This window comes from Triticum dicoccoides, chromosome 2A (genome assembly GCF_002162155.2).
Source record: "Triticum dicoccoides isolate Atlit2015 ecotype Zavitan chromosome 2A, WEW_v2.0, whole genome shotgun sequence".
Taxonomy (NCBI): Eukaryota; Viridiplantae; Streptophyta; class Magnoliopsida; order Poales; family Poaceae; genus Triticum; species Triticum dicoccoides.
In genome coordinates this window covers 333608113-333630498 of record NC_041382.1, presented here as the reverse complement: position 1 = coordinate 333630498, position 22386 = coordinate 333608113, and positions in this window count along the sequence as shown.

Genomic DNA, 22386 nt, shown 5'->3' with positions numbered 1-22386 from the left:
TTGGTTATGATTTATCCTTCGTGATGCCGAACTCTTGTTCGGCTTGCCGAGATGATGATCCGAAGAAGTTGAGCTCGGCTCAACAAAGTGGCGACGTGTCTAGCGCAGGTCGGCTGCCGTGGAGCAATATTGCCGGACTGGTTTGACACCAGCATGATGTTGAAGATCATGTTCAAAAGATCTTAAAGTTAGTGGGATGTGTTCAGGAACAAAACACAATACGCCAAACAAAACTTCTTTCAAAAGGGATGTCCGAAGTCCCGTTCATAAAAAAGACGAACTCGGGTCGGATTCGTTTTCGCGCAGAAAACATATCCGAAAAGTGATGCACTAATCGGAAGGTTCCCGGAGTTTGGACGGTCGGATCGAGCTGAAATTTTGAAAGGTGGTAGATATAGGAATTCCGCAGCCGATCAACGGTTGTATCTTCCAAAGGACGTCCGAGATAGAAGCTGGACACCACGCCCTAAGCTCATCCAGATTTCCGTCCAGATTTGAGTGGGCTCCGGTATATCGTGGATTGCCAGAGATTCCTCCATCGGAACTCGACGAAATTTTCCAGGGTTGTTGTAGACTCAATTGCGCACAATTCCACCAAAGCGGTCGTTAAAAAGACACTTGAGGAGGCGGTGGCGGCAGACACAAGTTTGCTGTCCAGAAACATAGCACGGTCGCTTGAGGGCAATGTTGACGTTGAGCCCCCGAGCTCCATGGATGATTCCTCCATGATCTTGATTGAGATCGGAGTTGATGTTTGATGAAGGCCCTCGTCCGAACATGATGATCCGAACACGGGGCGCAGTTCTTGATCGAACCAAGGTGACCAGTCGAGCTGGTGACGAAGATGCTGAAGTCGTAGTTGATCTGCAGGCGAGCCATCGATCCTTTTGTCGATCACACAGCGGAACTCTCAATGAAAGCACCAATGTCGGTGTCAAAACCGGCGGATCTCGGGTAGGGGGTCCCGAACTGTGCGTCTAGGCCGGATGGTAATAGGAGGCAGGAGACACGATATTTTACCCAGGTTCGGGCCCTCTTGATTCAGGTAAAACCCTACGTCCTGCTTGATTATCTTGATAATATGAGTAGTACAAGAGTTGATCTACCACGAGATCGGAGAGGCTAAACCCTAGAAGCTAGCCTATGGTATGATTGTTGTATATGTTATCTATCGACTAGCCTGGCCTCGGTTTATATAATGCACCAATGGCCTAGGATAACAAGAGTCCTAGCCGAATACGCCGGTGGGGAGGAATCCTTGTCTTGATCGCCAAGTTTTGTGGAATCTTCCTTGTATGCGGCAGCTGTCCGAACTGGCCCATGAGTATACGGCCATGGGGGTCCTCGGCCCAATCTAATAGATCAGGAGATGACGTGGTGAGTACCCCCTAGTCCAGGACACCGTCACCGCCGCTGCTCTAGCGAAAATACTGTCCGATTTATACAAAGGAGAGGAAGAGGAGTTCATCTGCATTAAGCCACGTGATGGATTCTCCATGTACAACCCCCAAACTGGGTGAGCTGCTACTTTTTACTCCAGACCTTCCCGCATTCTTCATCATAAATATTTACCTTGCTATTTCATAGTAGGAACTGCGAAAAGCTGTGAGGGAGGTCCACAGCCCGTCTCCACAGCCAGAGGACCCTGACCGGGCCCTCGACCCTAGACTCGAAGAAGATCCGGACATATTCGTGGAGCTTATCGACAGGACGTTCTATCAGTTAAGCTGCGACGGTGCCTTGGTGGCCATGATAGCCGATTATCTTGGCCTCCCTGCATCGCATGTAAGTAAAACCGGAGTCCCAACTTCTGAGAAGGATCCATTTTTTACAGTTCACCCAGCGCACACATATGGTGTCTTACAGGGAAGACCTTCGGGATGCCATGCCGAACCCGCGGTGACTCACCAACGAGGGGCACCGAAGCTGGGTAGGCTTGAAAGGAAGGCGGTCGGGACTAAGACGCCGTCGCAGAGGTATGAAAAAGAACCCTGCTCCGTGGTTGTCGTCTTTAAATACAATAACACCCATGGTTCCTGGCAGAAAAAACGCCGAAGAGCCTGCCGGCCACGCCTCCACCGGCCGGACTCCAGAGTCGGTCTTAGGGGCAGATGCTAACATGGGGACAACACCGGATGTTCCTCCTACACAGGATGCGAATAGGCTGTCTGCTATGAATTCCGAAGTGGAGAGTGCCATGAATCACAGGCGTCGTCGGGCCGTACTTCATGACCCTGGTTTCTTTGAAGAGGCGTTTGATGCCTTCAACTCGGGAGACGCGTACATCCGAGCTGCTCAAAATGGTCTTGTCGGAACCACAGACCAGTATGTAAAGGATATACGGGTAAGAAAATCAGATAATTATGTATATCTGTAGCCCCTGAGACTTGAAACAGTTGGCACAACTGATTTAAGGATCATTATATGCATAGGTTCTTATGGAGAAGAATACCCAGTTGTCTCAAGAGCTGGAGGAGAGCAAAGCCCAGCTACGGGCCGCAGTTGCCGAAATGAAGGAGTCCAAGAAGGCCCCATCTGGTAACACTTGTTCTGATCGAAAAGAATGAAATGACATGTACCAGTTAGTATTCGGCATGCATGCAAATCTAACAATAGATTTTGCAGATGATCCCGGAGTGAATCCGAAGGTCGTGCGAGGGGATGAGCAACATGCTCAACGATAGCTAGAGGCTAGCGAGCGCGTGCTTACGCGGGTTAGGCAGGAGAAAAACGATCTCCAACATGCCAATACCCGGCTGGGCGTTGAACTGAAAGATGTTCGGGCCCAGCTAGCTGACTCCGTAAAGGAGAATAAGGAGCTTCGACGCGGCATTTTTAGTAAGTGCTTGAACGAACTTTTATAGAGTTCGGCAAAGAAACCGGCTAACAGAGTTATATCTGTAGGTATGCTGATGGGTCGTCCCGAAGAGGAGATGCCCGGGTCTGCGGACGATCTTCTGCTAGAGCTCTCACAACTACACGAACGAGTTCGGCAGGTGATGTAGGGCATTGCCCAGGCCTTGTGGCCATCCGCCTCCCTGCCAGGAGGCATGGGGGAGCTCGTAGAGATGCTCAAGGGAGCGCGGCGGCGCTTCCGATTATGGAAGATATCTGCCTATCGACAAGGTGCAAGGGAAGCCTGGGCCATGGTGAAGACGCGATATACCAAGGCTGACCTGAACCACATGTCTGAGGTCGGACCTGTGGGGTCTGATGGGAAAGAGATCCCCGTTAGTCTGGTGTATGACCAAGTAAAATTAGCCGCAAAGTATTCCCAACAGGATTGTAGGCTAGACAGCCTGTTGGATGGTATAGAAGAAGAATCTAGTCAGTCTAAGCGACTGTACTTCAAGTGACATATATTGTCCCTAGCCGGATTGTAAATCATTTGTCATGGCGGAACTTTTCGCTTCGACCTCCGGACTCGACAGTCCATATTGTATCCGAATACCCGCTCAGTTATGTAAAAACCGGGCTACGCGTGGAAACCAGGCGTAGGGGTCATAAGTGCTTGAACATACAAGTACCCAACTAGCTATGTTATATTACATGGATAGTAAGAAACATCTTCCAGGGAGAATAGTTCCGTTAAGGGTTCCTTTCCCTGGGTACGCATGCCTTAATGTGCATGTCCGAACTGCGAAAAGAGACGTAGGATATAAACATCTGGGGGCATGTATTGCAATAAGTAAAAGTCATCTTTTGTTCACCAACCGAATATTCCCTTAAGAACGCTAGCTTTCGGCTTCACCCAGTCTGAGGTACACATCCGGCTGACCCGACAGTAACAATCAACAGAGGTGCTCCCCTTATGCCCTAGCCGAATTAACGGGAACGTAGGGCATAAACACAAGATCCAGGCAACCCAGCTTGGCCAAAACTTAAGTCATATTGATGCATATAATGGCGAAGAAAAGGTACATGTGGAAAAGTAACACATGTGCAGGGGGCATAGAGCCCGGAACATAATTATATGAAGCTTCTGTATAAGAAGCCCCCAGGTATAATGAGCACGCATGGCGCGTCAAGATTGTGTAGTCAAGACACATTTTAACCTTTTAAGGTCGTGAATAAAAAAGGGAAGAAAGACAGATATCGAATATATATATAGGCGGAGGTAAGGAGACGAACACGGAGTCCGGCACTAGGCGTAGAACCTTCGGAGTCTGGCCGCGTTCCATGGGTTTGGCTCGAGTCGATTGTCCGATGCATCCCGCAGACGGTACGCTCCACCGGTTAGAACTTTGTCAATGACGAAGGGACCTTCCCATTTGGGCTTGAGCTTGTCCTTTTTCTTCTCTGGTAGGCGTAGAATGAGTTCGCCAACGCTATAAGTTTTGGCCTGTAATTCTCTGCTTTGATACCGTCGAGCATGTTGCTGATAGAATGCGGAGAGGGCTTTTCCAATGTCACGCTCCTCCTCCAGGGCGTCTAAACTGTCCCGCTGATCAAGCTCGGCTTCTTTCTCTTCGTCCATGCGCACTCGAGGTGAGTCATGAATGATGTCGCAGGGCAGTACTGCCTCTGCGCCGTACACCATAAAAAACGGTGTGTATCCGGTAGTGCGATTCGGCGTGGTCCGCAGCCCCCATAGTACAGAGTCGAGCTCCTCAACCCAATGCGTATCTGATTCCTTCAAGGATCGCACTAATCTGGGTTTAATGCCGCTCATAATAAGACCATTTGCTCGTTCGACTTGACCGCTTGTTTGGGGGTGATAGACGGAGGCATAATCGAGCTTAATGCCCATGTTGCCGCACCAAGTTTTTGCCTCGTTAGCTATAAAGTTCAAGCCATTATCGGTGATGATGCTGTGGGGGGCACCATAACGGTGTACAACCCCGGATATGAAGTCTATCACTGGTCCGGACTCGGCCATTTTAACTGGTTTGGCTTCTATCCATTTGGTGAATTTATCCACCATGACTAATAGGTACTTTTTCTTATGGCTTCCTCCTTTAAGGGGCCCGACCATATCAAGCCCCCAGACCGCAAAGGGCCAAGTAATGGGGATTGTTTGGAGAGCGGTAGGTGGCATATGGCTTAGATTTGCAAAAATCTGGCAACCGGCGCAATGTTGGACGAGGTCCTGTGCGTCTGCTCGGGTTGTCGGCCAGTAGAAACCTGTACGGAAGGCCCGAGCTGCGGCGTGATGGCCGCCGAGTCCCGCATGAATTGCTGCCAAAAGTTGTCGTCCTTCCTCTTCGGAGATGCACCTTTGAAGTACTCCGGTAGGGCTTTTCTTATAAAGCTCTCCCTCGTGGACCTTGTAGGCTTTAGACCGCCGCACAATGCAACGTGCCTCATTTGGGTCCTTAGGGAGTTCTTGCCTATTTAGGTAAGCCAAGAAGGGTTCTGTCCATGGGGCGATGACAACCATAAGCATGTGGGTCGAAGGTGTTATTTCAGTGGCGGAGCCTCCGATTACGTCAGAGTGCTCGGGATCTGGTGTTGTGGCCGGACCCGGACTGTTGTTGCCGGTCTCCCCTTCCCACACCACGGGTGGCTTAAACAACCTTTCCAAGAAGATATTAGGTGGGACAGGGTTGCGCTTAGCGCCGATGCGGGCGAGGATATTCGCCGCTTGATTGTTTTCTCGAACCACATGGTGGAATTCGAGCCCCTCGAACCGAGCTAACATTTTGAGGATAGCATTACAGTAAGACGCCATTTTTGGGTCCTTGGCGTCAAAGTCTCCATTTATTTGAGATATTGAGAGGTTCGAATCCCCACACACCTCTAGGCGTTGAATGCCCATGGAGACTGCCATCCGGAGACCATGCAACAGGGCCTCATATTCTGCTGTATTGTTGGAGTCTGTGTATAATATTTGGAGTACGTATTGGACTGTATCTCCGGTGGGGGATGTCAGGACGACGCCTGCCCCCAGACCAGCCAGCATCTTAGAGCTGTCGAAGTGCATGATCTAATTGGAGTACATGCCGTACTCTTTAGGGAGTTCGGCTTCCGTCCATTCGGCGTTGAAATCAGCCAGTACTTGCGACTTAATGTCTCGCCGTGGTTTGTATGTTATGTCGAACGGGAGGAGCTCAATAGCCCATTTAGCAATCCGGCCCGGGGCATCGCGGTTATTTATTATGTCGTTGAGTGGTACTTCAGAGGCCATCGTAATTGAACACTCTTGAAAGTAGTGTCGTAGTTTTCGGGATGGCATGAAGACCGCGTATGCTATCTTTTGATAATGTGGGTACCGTGATTTGCATGGAGTGAGGACAGTGGATATATAGTATACCGGATTTTGAAGCGGGAACTTATGTCCGTCCGTCTCTCGTTCGACGACGAGCACTACGCTTACAACCTGGTGTGTTGCCGCTATATATAACAGCATTGGTTCGCCGATATTTGGTGCGGCCAAGATTGGGTTGCTACCCAAGAGGGCTTTTATTTCTTCCAATCCGGCCGTGGCCGCATCCGTCCACTCGAAGTGTTCGGTGTGCCGAAGAAGGCGGTAAGGAGGTAATTCCTTTTCTCCCAATCGGGAGATAAAGCGGCTTAAGGCAGCCATGCATCCGGTTAATTTCTAGATTTGCTTGAGGTCTGTTGGGATAGCCAACTGTGACAGGGCTCAGATTTTAGCCAGATTTGCTTCAATTCCTCTATTGGAAACGATGAAGCCCAAGAGCTCGGCGGGCACGCCGAAAATGCATTTTTCTGGATTGAGCTTGATGTCATATGTTCGGAGATTGTCGAATGTAAGCCTCAAGTCGTCTATTAAGGATTCGACCTGTCTGGTTTTAATGACCACATCGTCTACGTATGCCTCCACTATTTTGCCGATTTGTGTTTCCAGGCATGTCTGAATCATGCGTTGATAGGTTGCACCGGCGTTTTTGAGCCCGAAAGGCAAGGTGTTAAAACAGATGGGGCCGTATGGAGTGATGAATGCCGTTGCAGCTTGTCGGACTCCGTCATCTTGATTTGATGGTATCCGGAGTATGCGTCGAGGAAACACAATGAGTCGTGTCCTGCGGTAGCGTCGATAATTTCATCGACGTAGGGGAGGGGGAAGGGATCCTTGGGGAAAGACTCGTTAAGGTCCTTGAAATCGACACATAGGCACCATGATTTGTCCTTCTTTGGTACCATCACCAGGTTTGCTAGCCAGTCCGGGTGTTTTATTTCTCTAACGAATCTGGCCTCGAGTAACTTGGCTAGCTCTTCTCCCATGGCTTGCTGCTTAGGCTCTGAGAAACACCATAGAGTCTGCTTGACTAGCTTGAATCCCTTTAGAATGTTTAGGCTATGCTCGGCCAGCCTGCGTGGGATTCCTGGCATGTCTGAAGGATGCCAGGCGAAGATGTCCCAATTCTCACGCAAGAACTCCCGCAGTGCAGCGTCTGTTGTGGGGTTCAACTATGCCCCGATGGATGCTGTTTTTGTAGGGTCCGTTGGGTGGACCTAGAATTTGACTATTTCGTCTGCTGGTTTGAAAGAGGTGGACTTGGGTCTTTTGTCAAGTATCACGTCGTCCCTGTCCACTGTGGAGCGCGGCGCAGTTAGTTCTTCAGCCACGAGGGCTTCGGAAAATGCCTCGAGGGCTAGTGCGGCGGTTTTATTTTCGGTGCGGAGTGCTATGTCCGGATCACTAGCTAGAGTGATGATTCCATTGGGCCCAGGCATCTTGAGCTTCATGTACCCGTAATGGGGTATAGTTTGGAAGATCGTGAATGCCTCCCGCCCTAAAAGGGCGTGGTATCCGCTACTAAACAGGGCCACTTGGAATGTGATTTCTTCGGACCTATAATTCTCCTGCGTGCCGAATACCACATCTAGTGTGATTTTTCCCGCACATCGTGCCTCCCGACTAGGGATGATTCCTCTGAAGGTCATGCTGCTTTGCTCAATGCGGCTCTTGTCTATTTCCATTTTGCTAAGAGTCTCCTCGTAGATGAGGTTTAATCCGGTGCCACCGTCCATGAGCACTTTAGTAAGCCGGAAGCCGTCCACAATTGGACTAAGGTCCAATGCGGCTGGTGCTCGGGCTGTTCGGAATTGAGGTTCGTCACTGGCATTGAAGCTTATAGCCATATCGTTCCATGGATTTATTGTTGCAACATGGCAGACTTTGGCGAGGCTGCGGAGTGCTCGCTTGCGCCTATTATTTGAGGCGAAAGTCTCGAAGACTGTCACTACTGTATTGTTATTTTCCACGGGATGGTGCTCTGTGGTATTGTTGATGAGGAGATCCTCGCCTCTCTTGGCCACCTGCCGGAGTATCCAACATGCTCTAAGGCTATGTGTTGCATAGTATCCGGTGTACTGTGACTTTTGCATGGCCCATTGAGCCATCCCTCCAATACGGTTCCACGCCCTGCAGTGGGCTTTGGTTTCTTTGTAATTCGATCGGGTGACTTACGAGAGTACACCCTTTTAGTTCGGACGAAGGGTTTAGTGAGAGCCGGAGGATCCCAGAATTTTGTTTCAGTTTTCCAGGTGCTTTCCATCGCACAGTACTTCTGTACTATGGCCGCCAAGTCAGCGAAGTGTGCTATGTCACGACGACTTATGGCGTTGAGGATTCCCTTGTCTGTGCAATTTTTGCAAAAGAACGAAATTGCGTCTTCCTCGCGACAGTCCTTGACCTTGCTCATTACAAGGAGGAATCTGACCCAATAGTGATGTACTATCTCTTGGGGCTCTTGTCTGATGTGGGAAAGATCACTTGTGTGAGGGTGGGTGGGTAGATTTAGGTCCAAATCCTGACCCGATCTGAGACCCAGGGGCAGAGGAGTTTCCGAGCTTGGCAGTTCGAGCTTTGGGACGTTTCCCAATAGTTCTGGCCCGTTGTACGATTCTAGGTTCGAAGCTTGGGCCATGTCCTCCCGTAGACGGGTATTCGGCTCGGAGAACTCGGGAATCCGGACATAGTTTGTCCTCAAAATACAGGAAGAATCGCTACATTGCTCCTCCACCACCGCTATTTGATGGGTGACCGGCGGACAGTTAATCTCCCTTTGGTCGGGTTTATGCAACGTCCCAAGACCGGAGCTTCAGATGCCTTCCAGGGTTTCCGGTTTCCGTCGTGGGATTTGTTAGGTTCATAGCATTCGTCTTTGCATCGTGTGCATTGCATCATGTCATCATGCCATCATGTCATTTCTTTTTCTTAACTCAACCAAATAAAATCGGATGGATCTTCGGTCCATTTAAATCGAGGGATATTCACACGGTGAAATTCTCTTTATAACATATCTCTCAATATGTTTAGGGAGCTATTATAAATATTCTATTAATTTGGAATCATCGTAACACACGTGCAAACTAATTCCCATGTCTATTCCTCTTCGATTTTGACCTTCAAACCTTGTCAATATCTCTCATCTCTTTTCTCGAGGCTCCTCCTAAAACCTCAACATTTTTGGACACCTCTAATTCCTAGCCCTTGCTCAAACGATTTTGAATTAAATCCTTGCGATCATGCCTCTCCTATTTTTATTGGAACCAGCGCATTTTAGCGAGTCCGGGAATATTATTTGCGTGCGCTAATTCTTTCCCTATCCCTCTCTTTCTTTTCGTCTCTCCAATTCTTTTCTGTTAAAGGAAATATGAGAGAGAGAGAGAGAGAGAGAGAGAGAGAGAGAGAGAGAGAGAGAGAGAGGAGAGATAGCCCAGGGCGCCCCAACCTCCAGCGCAGGCCCATTTGCCACTTAGGCCATCCAGCCGGCCCACCTAATCTGCTCTAACCCTAGCCCAACCCCCACTCTCCCTCGTCTCCTCCTCCTGGCGCCGCCAGCAGCCCTGCGCACATCTCCCCTCGAACCTCTTCCCGATCCCATCGCTCTCCCTCCGCTCAGGAGTCCCTCGCTCGATCCCCACTTCTCTGCCTCGACCTTTCCTCCTAGCGCCGCCGCACAAAGGGGCCGAACCCTCGCGCCTTGACCCGATTCCCTGCGCTCGATCCCCCCAGCGATGACGGCGCCTTCCGCCGGCGCGCCCCTTCTCCTCTTCCGCCAGGAGCCTGCGGAGCCGCGCGCCCATTCCATCCCCACGCCCGTCGCCCCCTCTGCTCTACCCCGTCCCTGCGCCTCCTCCATGGCTTTCCTTCCTTGCCGCCATGGACGCGAGGGTCGAGCTCGCCGCCCTGCCGCGTCGCCAGGGCCACCGGGCACCGCATCCTGCTGGGCCTCCCGTGCATCGTCCTCGCCGCTGAACCGTCTCATCTCCTTCCTCCTCGCGCGTGTCTGTGACAAGCATCACCAGCAGCATGCCATGCGGCCGCGTGTCGGTCGTCGGACCTCGACAAGTAGGACTCGGCCACCGGTGACCTGAAGGACGAGCAGGGCGCTCCATCACCATCTCCAGAAGCGCCTCCACGCCTTTTCTTCCGCCTCCTACGCTGCCTGACGAGTTCCTGCCCGAACTCCCTGTTGACCTCTGTCTCAAGTCCAACGAGCAGCGCCTTTGGGGTTTTTTCGCCAAGTCCATCGAAGGCCCTCAATACCGTACCCCTTCATGCCGGCAAGATCGGTAAGCCGGACCCCGAAGGATCAACGACTTGTGGACCATGTACATCTACCGTCTTCGAAGACCCTTATAGCACAAACGCCAAGTTTCACTACCGTCGACCCTCAAGATCAACAAGTACGACGACGACGCATCATGTTCATCTACCACCGTCTTCGGGGCCGCTAAGAACGTCAAGTACCTATGACCGAAGAACGTCAAGTACCTATGACCGAAGAACGCCAAGTACCTCTTCGAAAAACAAACATGTACCACTACGTCCGGAGACCTCGAACCCGTCAAGTCCGACAATGATTGTGTACAACTACCGACGACGTGCATGTTGCCAAGTACCCTCTCCGGATCGTCATGTTCGACTACCGATAAACATGTACCACTACCGTCGTCGAGATCGCGAGAAACCTCTACCGTCGATCCTAGAGCATGAGAGAATGACTACTTCCACTACGAAAGTCCCGAGAATGTCTACTTCCCCTTCTTCGCTTCGAACTTGATCCGTTACGACAATGCACGCTCTGAAAGGTATAACCGCCGAGACGACCTTCCGAGAATGAATGCATGTTGTATGAGATGCTCATGTTCGAACCGTGTCCGAGTTGTCATTGCACGTTCCTCGGTTGCCATGCCGTCGACCCACGGGAAACCCGGTATCCGGGATCAACCCACCATCCTCGCTTGATCCGTTCATCCACACTTTCTCTTGCACCGACATCTCAATGAGTTGTCGGATCACCGGAATGTTGCCGTGGCACCATTTCCGTCGTAGTTGCCGTGGCACCTCTTTTGTTCCGCCATGGCGACCAAATGCTTCATAATGCTCTTGTCATACTTTTAATAAAAATTGCATAAACTTGTTCATGTCATCCGCATCATGATTACAACAATTAAAATGTTTAAATTGTTGTTGCACCAAATTGATAAATGCATATGGGGATTTACCAGATTTGTTGTTGGTTATATCCGGCCTCATTTAAATTGTTAGATGGTATAGTTTTGTTATGCTTCACCTCTTGTCATGTTAACCAACATTTAATTGGGTATCTAACCGGGAGAGAACTAAATAATTAATGTGGTGTTCTGTCAATATGCAATTCGTTGCATATTGAGCTCCACTTAACTTGTAGTTTTGTGTGTGCCCTTTGCCATGCCATGCATATTTAAACCGGACATGCATCATACTTGGTTGTGCATCATGCCATGTGTACGTGTTGGTTGTTTACTATGTTGTGTGCTTCTTTTCGGGTTGCTTCTCGTGTTAGCTTTGGTTTCGTTCCGGAGTTATGAGGATTCGTTCGACTACGTCCGCTTTGTCTTCGTCATGGACTCGTTCTTCTTCCTTGCGGGATCTCAGGCAAGATGACCATACCCTCGAAATCACTTCTATCTTTGCTTGCTAGTTGCTCGCTCTTTTGCTATGCCTATGCTGCGATACCTACCACTTGCTTATCATGCCTCCCATATTGTTGAACCAAGCCTCTAACCCACCTTGTCCTAGCAAACCGTTATTTGGCTATGTTATCGCTTTGCTCAGCCCCTCTTATAGCGTTGTTAGTTGCAGGTAAAGATTGGAGCTTGTTACATGTTTGGAACATGGATATTTTGTTAGGATATCACAATATCTCTTATTTAATTAATGCATCTATATACTTGGTAAATGGTGGAAGGCTCGGCCTTATGCCTGGTGTTTTGTTCCACTCTTGCCGCCCTAGTTTCCGTCATATCGGTGTTATGTTCCCGGATTTTGGGTTCCTTACGCGGTTGGGTTATAATGGGAACCCCTTGACAGTTCGCCTTGAATAAAACTCCTCCAGCAAGGCCCAACATTGGTTTTACCATTCGCAACCTAGCCTTTTCTTTCCCTTGGGTTCTGCAGACTCAAGGGTCATCTTTATTTAAACCCCCGGGCCAGTGCTCCTCTGAGTGTTGGTCCAACCTGTCAGCTGCCGGTGGACACCAGGGGCAACTCTGGGCTGGCCTACCGAAAGCTTGGACAATCCGGTGTGCGCTGAGAAAGAGATATGTGTAGCTCCTATCGGGATTTGTCGGCACATTCGGGTGGCTTTGCTGGTCTTGTTTTACCATTGTTGAAATGTCTTGTAACCGAGATTCTGAGTCTGATCGGGTCTTCCCGCTAGAAGGAATATCCTTCATTGACCGTGACAGCTTGTGATGGGCTAAGTTGGGACACCCCTGCAGGGTTTTAAACTTTCTAAAGGCGTGCCCGCGGTTATGGGCAGATGGGAATTTGTTAATGTCCGGTTGTAGAAAACCTGAAGTCGACCTTAATTAAAATACATCAACCGCGTGTGTAACCGTGATGGTCTCTTCTCGGCGGGGTCCGGGAAGTGAACACAGTGTTGGAGTTATGCTTGTCGTAGGTTGTTCTAGGATCACTTCTTGATCATAGATTCTCGACCGTGCTTTTGCCTTCTCTTCTCACTCTCATTTGCGAATAGTTTAGCCACCAAATATGCTAGTCGCTTGCTGCAGCTCCACCTCATACCTTTTACCTTACCTATAAGCTTAAATAGTCTTGATCGCGAGGGTGCGAGATTGCCGAGTCCCTGTGACTCACAGATACTTCCAAAACCAGTTTGTAGGTGTCGAGAAGGTGACCATCACGGAGGTGACGCAACCAAGCTCAAGGAGGAGCTCAATGAAGATCTTGTCCTTTATGTTGTTTCATTCTAGTTGATCAGTAGTGGAGCCCAGTTGGGGTCGATCGGGGATCTGTGTAGCATTTGGGGTAGTCTTCTTTTATTTTGGTTCCATAATCGGATCTTGAATGTATCTGGATGATGTAATGCTTTATTCATGTATTTGTGTGAAGTGGCGATTGTAAGCCAACTATGTATCTCTTTCCCTTATGTATTACATGGGTTGTGTGAAGATTACCTCACTTGCGACATTGCTTTCAATGCGGTTATGCCTCTAAGTCGTGCTTCGACACGTAGCAGATACAGCCGCATCGAGGGTGTTACAAGTTGGTATCAGAGCCTTCCCCGACCTTAGGAACCCCCTGCTTGATCGAATCACTCGCGTTATTGAGTCTAGAAATGTTTTGAGTCATTTAGGAATTATATATCGGAGAGTTTAGGAATTCTTTTTACTCCTCAGTCCCTTCGTCGCTCTGGTGAGGCATCCTGACGTAGAGTTTTGACTCTTCTCTTCTCAAATTTCACTAAAAAAAATTAGGATCACGCGGGTATCTTGGAATCGTTTCGATGGTTTTGTGACAAGAACATTGTTCTTGGTGCCTCCTGTCATTTAGGGGTTGTGACAGTGTCCCGAGGAGTTGAGCTCCGAGGTGTTGTCATCACAATTTTATCGTTGCAGTTCTGGAATACCTGAGATTAGTTTTGCCGACATTGAAAATCTCTTTTATGCAGTTGTTGGTGAGATAACCTCGACGCCACCCAGTACCGGGGCAGGAGTTCGGGAGTATTGCCATAACTTGTATAACGGATGCTTTTCGAAGGTTGAGGTAAACGATTTCCAAAGGTTTCTTGGTTATGTGTTGAAGGATGGATACAGCTGGATGTAAGATTTGCTAGTTTGGGGTGAGATATTATGCTTCCCCTGTATCCCCAACACCTGATTGCATAACCAGAAAATTTCGGGAGTTTATAAGTGGGAATTCAAGTAGCTCTTAGGATATCTTTCCGAAAGATGTATGATATGAAATTGGGGTTCGACATCTAGTGGTCCGCCTGTCTACGGTTGGTTTTACAGTGGTCTCGTTGTGTCTTAAAGAGTCCTTGGCTATGACGACTCGGGGACGCTTCGTATGTCATGTGCACTGCCTTGTACATGATGGTGCTGTACGATCGAGCCCATGTAGGCCCCACCATGAAAACTTCGGACGAAATCTCTATCATATGTTTGTTCTGGCTTATTCTGCAAGCCAATCCTTTGTTTTGTTTTGAGTTGTGGTACTCGAGTTGCTTCGAAGTCAAATGTTGATTCCATACCTTCCCCAAATGGTGTTCTCATACTCCGATGTGAATACCAATCCTTCTTGATCATCAAGATTGTTTTGTCAATCTCTTTTTAACCGGCGTGCTTCTCTTCAAGTGGATCCGATCATTTCAACATCCGCAAGATCAAGTATCAGTTCTTCTCAATGGTGTTTGTTTCATCCGTCTCCAAGTTGCCTGTGTTTTTCCCGCCCACCCACCCTTTTTCTTCAAGGACTAAGTTTTCTTTATCAAGTATCTATCTTATGATTATGAAGTCGCTCCATTCTTTTTCGTCAATGCTCTTACCCGGTGGTTTTCATGAAGATGCTCTACTAGTTCATCATTCTTCGCTCTCTTTCTTCTTCGGTAGAACCAATTCAAGCTTTGTTGATCATATCCTTTTTCCTTGTTTCAAATACCTTCTCATGCCGGTGCACCTCATATTCATTCACTTCTCACTAGTTAATTGTTCCGGAGTGCTCAAGATATCTCGAAGATTCGTGTTTTCCACTCTGCATTCATTCAAGATCTTTCAAGATTGTTATCTCATTCAAGTCATTTAATTCAACCGGTGCAACCTCTCATCTAAATCATTTCAACGGTGTTTCTTTTCAGTGGGCCCTAACCCACAGGTCTTTTCCCAGGATCTTACCTGACTCTTCTTATCTTCCCGGAGCTATTCTCAAATTCGTTCCAAAGTTTGACGTAAGAATGAACCATCATCAGTCAAATGTCTTTCCCAAGATCTTTTAAACTCTTCTCATTGTTGGCTCAACCTCTTCGCTTTCATTCTCCTGGAGTGCCTCAACAATTCTTGGTGGTGTTTCTCGTCGTCATTCTCGGATTTTGAAGACCGAAGAAGAGTTTCTCTTTAATCTTGCTCCATTCTCTTCAAGATTCGTGGTTCTATCTTAATGCCTTCCTCTCATAATTGTTTTAGATTGTGAGAATTCTTTTCACCCTCAATATATAAATTCTCTGAAGCATCTTCGTTTATTTTCAAATCCTTCCCGGTGTTTCTTCATGTTTTATTCGTTCATTTTCAATTCTTGTGGTGGTTCGTTCAAGAGTTCCTCTTCCTCCGTTTATCATATCAATTCATTCGTTGTTTCAATCCTACCGGCGGTTCATTGAAGACCTTCCCAAGTCTGACGCTATACCTATCTTAATCCTTTCCATGAGAATAAGTAGTATGCCAAATCCTTTGGTTGTCATCAATTTAATTGATGAAGGATAAGCATAATGTAATTCTTATTCTTGTTTCATCGACTAAAATTCAACTCCTTATTCCGGAGCCTCACCAAAGTCTCGGTTTCTATTGTTTCATCTTTTCTTTTCCGGAGTTCCAAGCTCTCTCAAATATATCATCGCGAAGCTCCATCTAAATCATTGCAAGGATTCACCTTGTGTTTTCAATTTCTCTTTCTTTTCATTCCTTTGTTTACCGGAGTTCTTCATGGAGGTTCTACATGATGGTTCATCAAGGATTTAATTCTTTCTCGAAGTGTTCATCGAGATTCTTTTCTAAGGAGCTCAAGCTTTCTTCATCTTGCATCCGGAGTGCAATTCTTTCTACCTTATCATTGGAGGTGGTATTATGTCATTCTTGATAATTTGGGTTCATGTTTCATGATTCACATGTTGTTAGCAATGAGGTATTTTAAATCCATCAATCTCTTCTTTGGAGTTATCTTGGGTTATATTTCACCTAAAGTCTTCCCTGAGGATTGTTGCTATCCATGGTGCTTATAAAGGACCCAAGTTCTTCTTTTATCCTCCCGGTGAAATAAGTTTCTCGTCTCCTTGTTCTTGTCAATCCAATTCTTTTCCCATGAGTGGCAGGTTGTCACCTCATCATTTGAGATGTATTCCAGAAGACCATATCAAGCTTATTCTTTTCGTTGTTGGTTTTTCCAACAACTCCGTTCGACCCTTCTCCTAAAGATGCCTTGTCGAGCTCTTTTGTGGCACATGTTGGCATTTTCTTCTCCATTCTCCTATTTCAATGATCTAACTTCTATTCTTTTCTTCCGGAGGCATTGTGATGTTTCTCTCTTCAACCCATCTTTTCGTTTTGTCAGGATCGTGTTCTTTTCTTGGTTTATCCATTTAACCGGAGTGTTGTGTCCCTTTTTGCTCAAGCTCTTTCATTTTATCAAGTCTTCATCTCTTTTAAACCGGAGTGCTGTCCGAGATCTTTCTTACCCCTTGTTCCATTCATTCAATAGTTACGAAGGCAGTCTATTGTGATTTCATCAAGTATCTTCTCATCTTATCAAGTTCTTATTCAATGCCTTTTCTTTTCAATCGGAGTGCTGCCTGAAGTTGTTCTTTGTTATTCCTTTTTCTAACGGAGTGTCTCCAACGTTGTATTCTTTCTTTCAATTTGTTGAACTTTTCAAGGTTCTTTGGTTTCACTCGTTTGTCAAAGAAGCAATTTAGTTTTACCTCTTCTCTTTCTCTTCCGTTTTCCCTCCGGTGCCACTCTAGATCTCGGGACGAGATCCTCTCGTAGTGGTGGATTGTTGTAACGCCGCAAGACCGGAGCTTCAGATGCCTTCCAGGGTTTCTGGGTTCCGTCGTGGGATTTGTTTGGTTTATTGCATTCGTCTTCGCATCGTGTGCATTGCATCATGTCATCATGTCATCATGCCATCATGTCATTTCTTTTTCTTAACTCAACCAAATAAAATCGGATGGATCTTCGGTCCATTTAAATCGAGGGATATTCACATGGTGAAATTCTCTTTATAACATATCTCTCAATATGTTTAGGGAGCTATTATAAATATTCCATTAATTTGGAATCATCGTAACACACGTGCAAAATAATTCCCATGTCTATTCCTCTTCGATTTTGACCTTCAAACCTTGTCAATATCTCTCATCTCTTTTCTCGAGGCTCCTCCTAAAACCTCAACATTTTTGGACACCTCTAATTCCTAGCCCTTGTTCAAACCATTTGAATTAAATTCAAATGATTTTGAATTAAATCCTTGCGATCATACCTCTCCTATTTTTATTGGAACCAGTGCATTTTAGCGAGTCCGGGAATATTATTTGCGTGCGCTAATTCTTTCCCTATCCCTCTCTTTCTTTTCGTCTCTCCAATTCTTTTCTGTTAAAGGAAATATGAGAGAGAGAGAGAGAGAAGAGAGATAGCCTAGGCCGGCCCAACCTCCAGCGCAGGCCCATTTGCCACTTAGGCCATCCAGCCGGCCCACCTAATCTGCTCTAACCCTAGCCCAACCCCCACTCTCCCTCGTCTCCTCCTCCTGGCGCCGCCAGCAGCCCCGCGCACATCTCCCCTCGAACCTCTTCCCGATACCATCGCTCACCCTCCGCTGCCAGGAGTCCCTCGCTCGATCCCCACTTCTCTGCCTCGACCTTTCCTCCTGGCGCCGCCGCACAAAGGGGCCGAACCCTCGCGCCTCGACCCGATTCCCTACGCTCGATCCCCCCAGTGATGACGGCGCCTTCCCCCGGCGCGCCCCTTCTCCTCCTCCGCCAGGAGCCTGCGGAGCCGCGTGCCCATTCCATCCCCACGCCCGTCGCCCCCTCTGCTCTACCCCGTCCCTGCGCCTCCTCCATGACTTTCCTTCCTTGCCGCCATGGACGCGAGGGTCAAGCTCGCCGCCCTGCCGCGTCGCCAGGGCCGCCGGGCACCGCAGCCTGCCGGGCCTCCCGTGCATCGTCCTCGCCGCTGAACCGTCTCCTCTCCTTCCTCCTCGCGCGTGTCTGCGACAAGCATCACCAGCAGCATGCCATGCGGCCGCGCGTCGGTCGTCGGACCTCAGCAAGCAGGACCCGGCCACCGGTGACCTGAAGGACGAGCAGGGCGCTCCATCACCATCTCCAGCAGCGCCTCCGCGCCTTTTCTTCCGCCTCCTACGCTGCCTGACGAGTTCCTGCCCGAACTCCCTGTTGACCTTTGTCTCAAGTCCAACGAGCAGCGCCTTTGGGTTTTTTTTCGCCAAGTCCATCGAAGGCCCTCAATACCGTACCCCTTCATGCCGGCAAGACCGATAAGCCGGACCCCGAAGGATCAACGACTTGTGGACCATGTACATCTAGCATCGCCGAAGACCCTTGTAGCACAAATGCCAAGTTCCACTACCGTTGACCCTCAAGACCAACAAGTGACACGACGACGCGTCATGTTCGTCTACCACCGTCTTCGGAACCGCTAAGAACGTCAAGTACCTATGACCGAAGAACGCCAAGTACCTCTCCGAAAAACAAACATGTACCACTACATCCGGAGATCTCGAGCCCGTGAAGTCCGACAACGATTGTGTACAACTACCGACGGCGTGCATGTTGCCAAGTACCCTCTCCGGATCATCATGTTCGACTACCGATAAACATGTACCACTACCGTCGCCGAGATCGCGAGAACCTCTACCGTCGACCCTAGAGCATGAGAGAACGACTACTTCCACTACAAAAGTCCCGAGAACGTCTACTTCCCCTTCTCCGCTTCGAGCTTGATCCGTTCTGATAATGCACGCTCTGAAAGGTATAACCGCCGAGACGACCTTCCGAGAATGAATGCATGTTGTATGAGATGCTCATGTTCGAACCATGTCTGAGTTGTCATTGCATGTTCCTCGGTTGCCATGCCGTCGACCCACGGGAAACCCGGTATCCGAGATCAACCCACCATCCTCGCTTGATCCGATCATCCACACTTTCTCTTTCACCGACATCTCAATGAGTTGTCGGATCACCGGAATGTTACCGTGGCACCATTTCCGTTGTAGTTGCCGTGGCACCCCTTTTATTTCGCCATGGCGACCAAATGCTTCATAAATGCTCTTGTCAAACTTTTAATAAAAATTGCATAAACTTGTTCATGTCATCCGCATCATGATTACAACAATTAAAATGTTTAAATTGTTGTTGCACCAAATTGATAAATGCATATGGGGATTTACCGGATTTGTTGTTGGTTATATCCGGCCTCATTTAAATTGTTAGATTGTATAGTTTTGTTATGCTTCACCTCTTGCCATGTTAACCAACATTTAATTGGGTATCTAACCGGGAGAGAACTAAATAATTAATGTGGTGTTCTGTCAATATGCAATTCGTTGCATATTGAGCTCCACTTAACTTGTAGTTTTGTGTGTGCCCTTTGCCATGCCATGCATATTTAAACCGGACGTGCATCATACTTGGTTGTGCATCATGCCATGTGTACGTGTTGGTTGTTTACTATGTTGTGTGCTTCTTTTCGGGTTGCTTCTCGCGTTAGCTTCGGCTTCGTTCCAGAGTTGTGAGGATTCGTTCGACTACGTCGCTTTGTCTTCTTCATGGACTCGTTCTTCTTCCTTGCGGGATCTCAGGCAAGATGACCATACCCTCGAAATCACTTCTATCTTTGCTTGCTAGTTGCTCGCTCTTTTGCTATGCCTATGCTGCGATACCTACCACTTGCTTATCATGCCTCCCATATTGTTGAACCAAGCCTCTAACCCACCTTGTCCTAGCAAACCGTTATTTGGCTATGTTATCGCTTTGCTCAGCCCCTCTTATAGCGTTGTTAGTTGCAGGTGAAGATTGGAGCCTGTTCCATGTTTGGAACATGGATATTTTGTTGGGATATCACAATATCTCTTATTTAATTAATGCATCTATATACTTGGTAAATGGTGGAAGGCTCGGCCTTATGCCTGGTGTTTTGTTCTACTCTTGCCGCCCTAGTTTCCCTCATATCGGTGTTATGTTCCCGGATTTTGCGTTCCTTACACGGTTGGGTTATAATGGGAACCCCTTGACAGTTCGCCTTGAATAAAACTCCTCCAGCAAGGCCCAACATTGGTTTTACCATCCGCAACCTAGCCTTTTCTTTCCCTTGGGTTCTGCAGACTCAAGGGTCATCTTTATTTAAATCCCCGGGCCAGTGCTCCTCTGAGTGTTGATCCAACCTGTCAGCTGCCAGTGGCCACCAGGGGCAACTCTGGGCTAGCCTACCGGAACCTTGGATAATCCAGTGTGCCTTGATAAAGAGATATGTGCAGCTCCTATCGGGATTTGTGGGCACATTCGGGTGGCTTTGCTGGTCTTGTTTTACCATTGTCGAAATGTCTTGTAACCAGGATTCCGAGTCTGATCGGGTCTTCCCGCTAGAAGGAATATCCTTCGTTGACCGTGACAGCTTGTGATGGGCTAAGTTGGGACACCCCTGCAGGGTTTTGAACTTTCAAAAGCTGTGCCCGTGGTTATGGGCAGATGGCAATTTGTTAATGTCCGGTTGTAGAAAACCTGAAGTTGACCTTAATTAAAATACATCAACCACGTGTGTAACCGTGATGGTCCCTTCTTGGCGGGGTCCGGGAAGTGAACACGGTGTTGGAGTTATGCTTGTCGTAGGTTGTTCTAGGATCACTTCTTGATCATAGATTCTCGACCATGCTTTTGCCTTCTCTTCTCACTCTCATTTGCGAATATGTTAGCCACCAAATATGCTAGTCGCTTGGTGCAGCTCCACCTCATACCTTTTACCTTACCTATAAGCTTAAATAGTCTTGATCGCGAGGGTGCGAGATTGCTGAGTCCCCGTGACTCACAGATACTTCCAAAACCAGTTTGCAGGTGCCGATGTTACCGAGCAGGTGACGCAACCAAGCTCAAGGAGGAGCTCGATGAAGATCTTGTCATTTGTGTTGTTTCGTTCTAGTTGATCAGTAGTGGAGCCCATTTGGGGTCGATCGGGGATCTATGTAGCATTTGGGGTAGTCTTCTTTTATTTTGGTTCCGTAGTCGGACCTTGAATGTATCTGGATGATGTAATGCTTTATTCATGTATTTGTGTGAAGTGGCGATTGTAAGCCACCTATGTATCTCTTTCCCTTTATGTATTACATGGGTTGTGTGAAGATTACCTCACTTGCGACATTGCTTTCAATGCGGTTATGCCTCTAAGTCGTGCTTCGACACGTAGGAGATATAGCCGCATTGAGGGCGTTACAGTTTAAGCCTGATCCGATCATAGTCCATAGTGAATCCCAAGGCGGTGATGCGATCCAAGAGCTCGTTCAAAGAAGAGAGCTCCATTGGGTTCATTTGCTCAGTGAATCCCGAGCCGACGTGGAGGTTGTTTTTGATGACCCGAGAGGTCATCGTCGGCGCGGCGGCCGAACGGGCGGTCATGACAAAGCCGCCTCGTCGGAGAGTTTGGCCTACAGCCAGGGCTCCCCCAATGGTAATGTTGTCCTTGACAACAAGACGAGCCATCAGGCCTTATCGTGATGTCACAGTGGAACCCTCAATGAAAGTACCAATGTTGGTGTCAAAACCGGCGGATCTCGGGTAGGGGGTCCCGAACTGTGCGTCTAAAGCTGATGGTAACAGGAGGCGGGGGACACAATGTTTACCCAGGTTCGGGCCCTCTCGATGGAGGTAATACGCTACTTCCTGCTTGATTGGTCTTGATGATATGAGTATTACAAGAGTTGATCTACCACGAGATCGTAGAGGCTAAACCCTAGAAGCTAGCTTACGATTCTGATTGTTGTTGTCCTACGGACTAAACCCTCTGGTTTATATAGACACCAGAGGGGTCTAGGGTTACACGGAGTCAGTTACAAGGGAGGAGATCTACATATCCATATTGCCAAGCTTGCCTTCCATGCAAAGGAGAGTCCCACCCGGACACGGGACGAAGTCTTCAATCTTGTATCTTCATAGTACAACAATCCGACCAAAGTATATAGTCCGGCTGTCCGAGGACCCCCTAATCCAGGACTCCCTTACCCCACGCCGCCTCGCCGCCCCGAAACAACTCCCCACCACCGCCTCGCCGCCCCGAAACAACCCCCCACCGCCGGTCCGCCGCCGCCTCGCCGCCCCAAAACAACTCCCCACCGTCGGTCTGCCACCGCCCCAGCCAGCCCTCTAGCCCCCCCTCCCGAGCGTGCCAAGCTTTTTCTCCAGCGAT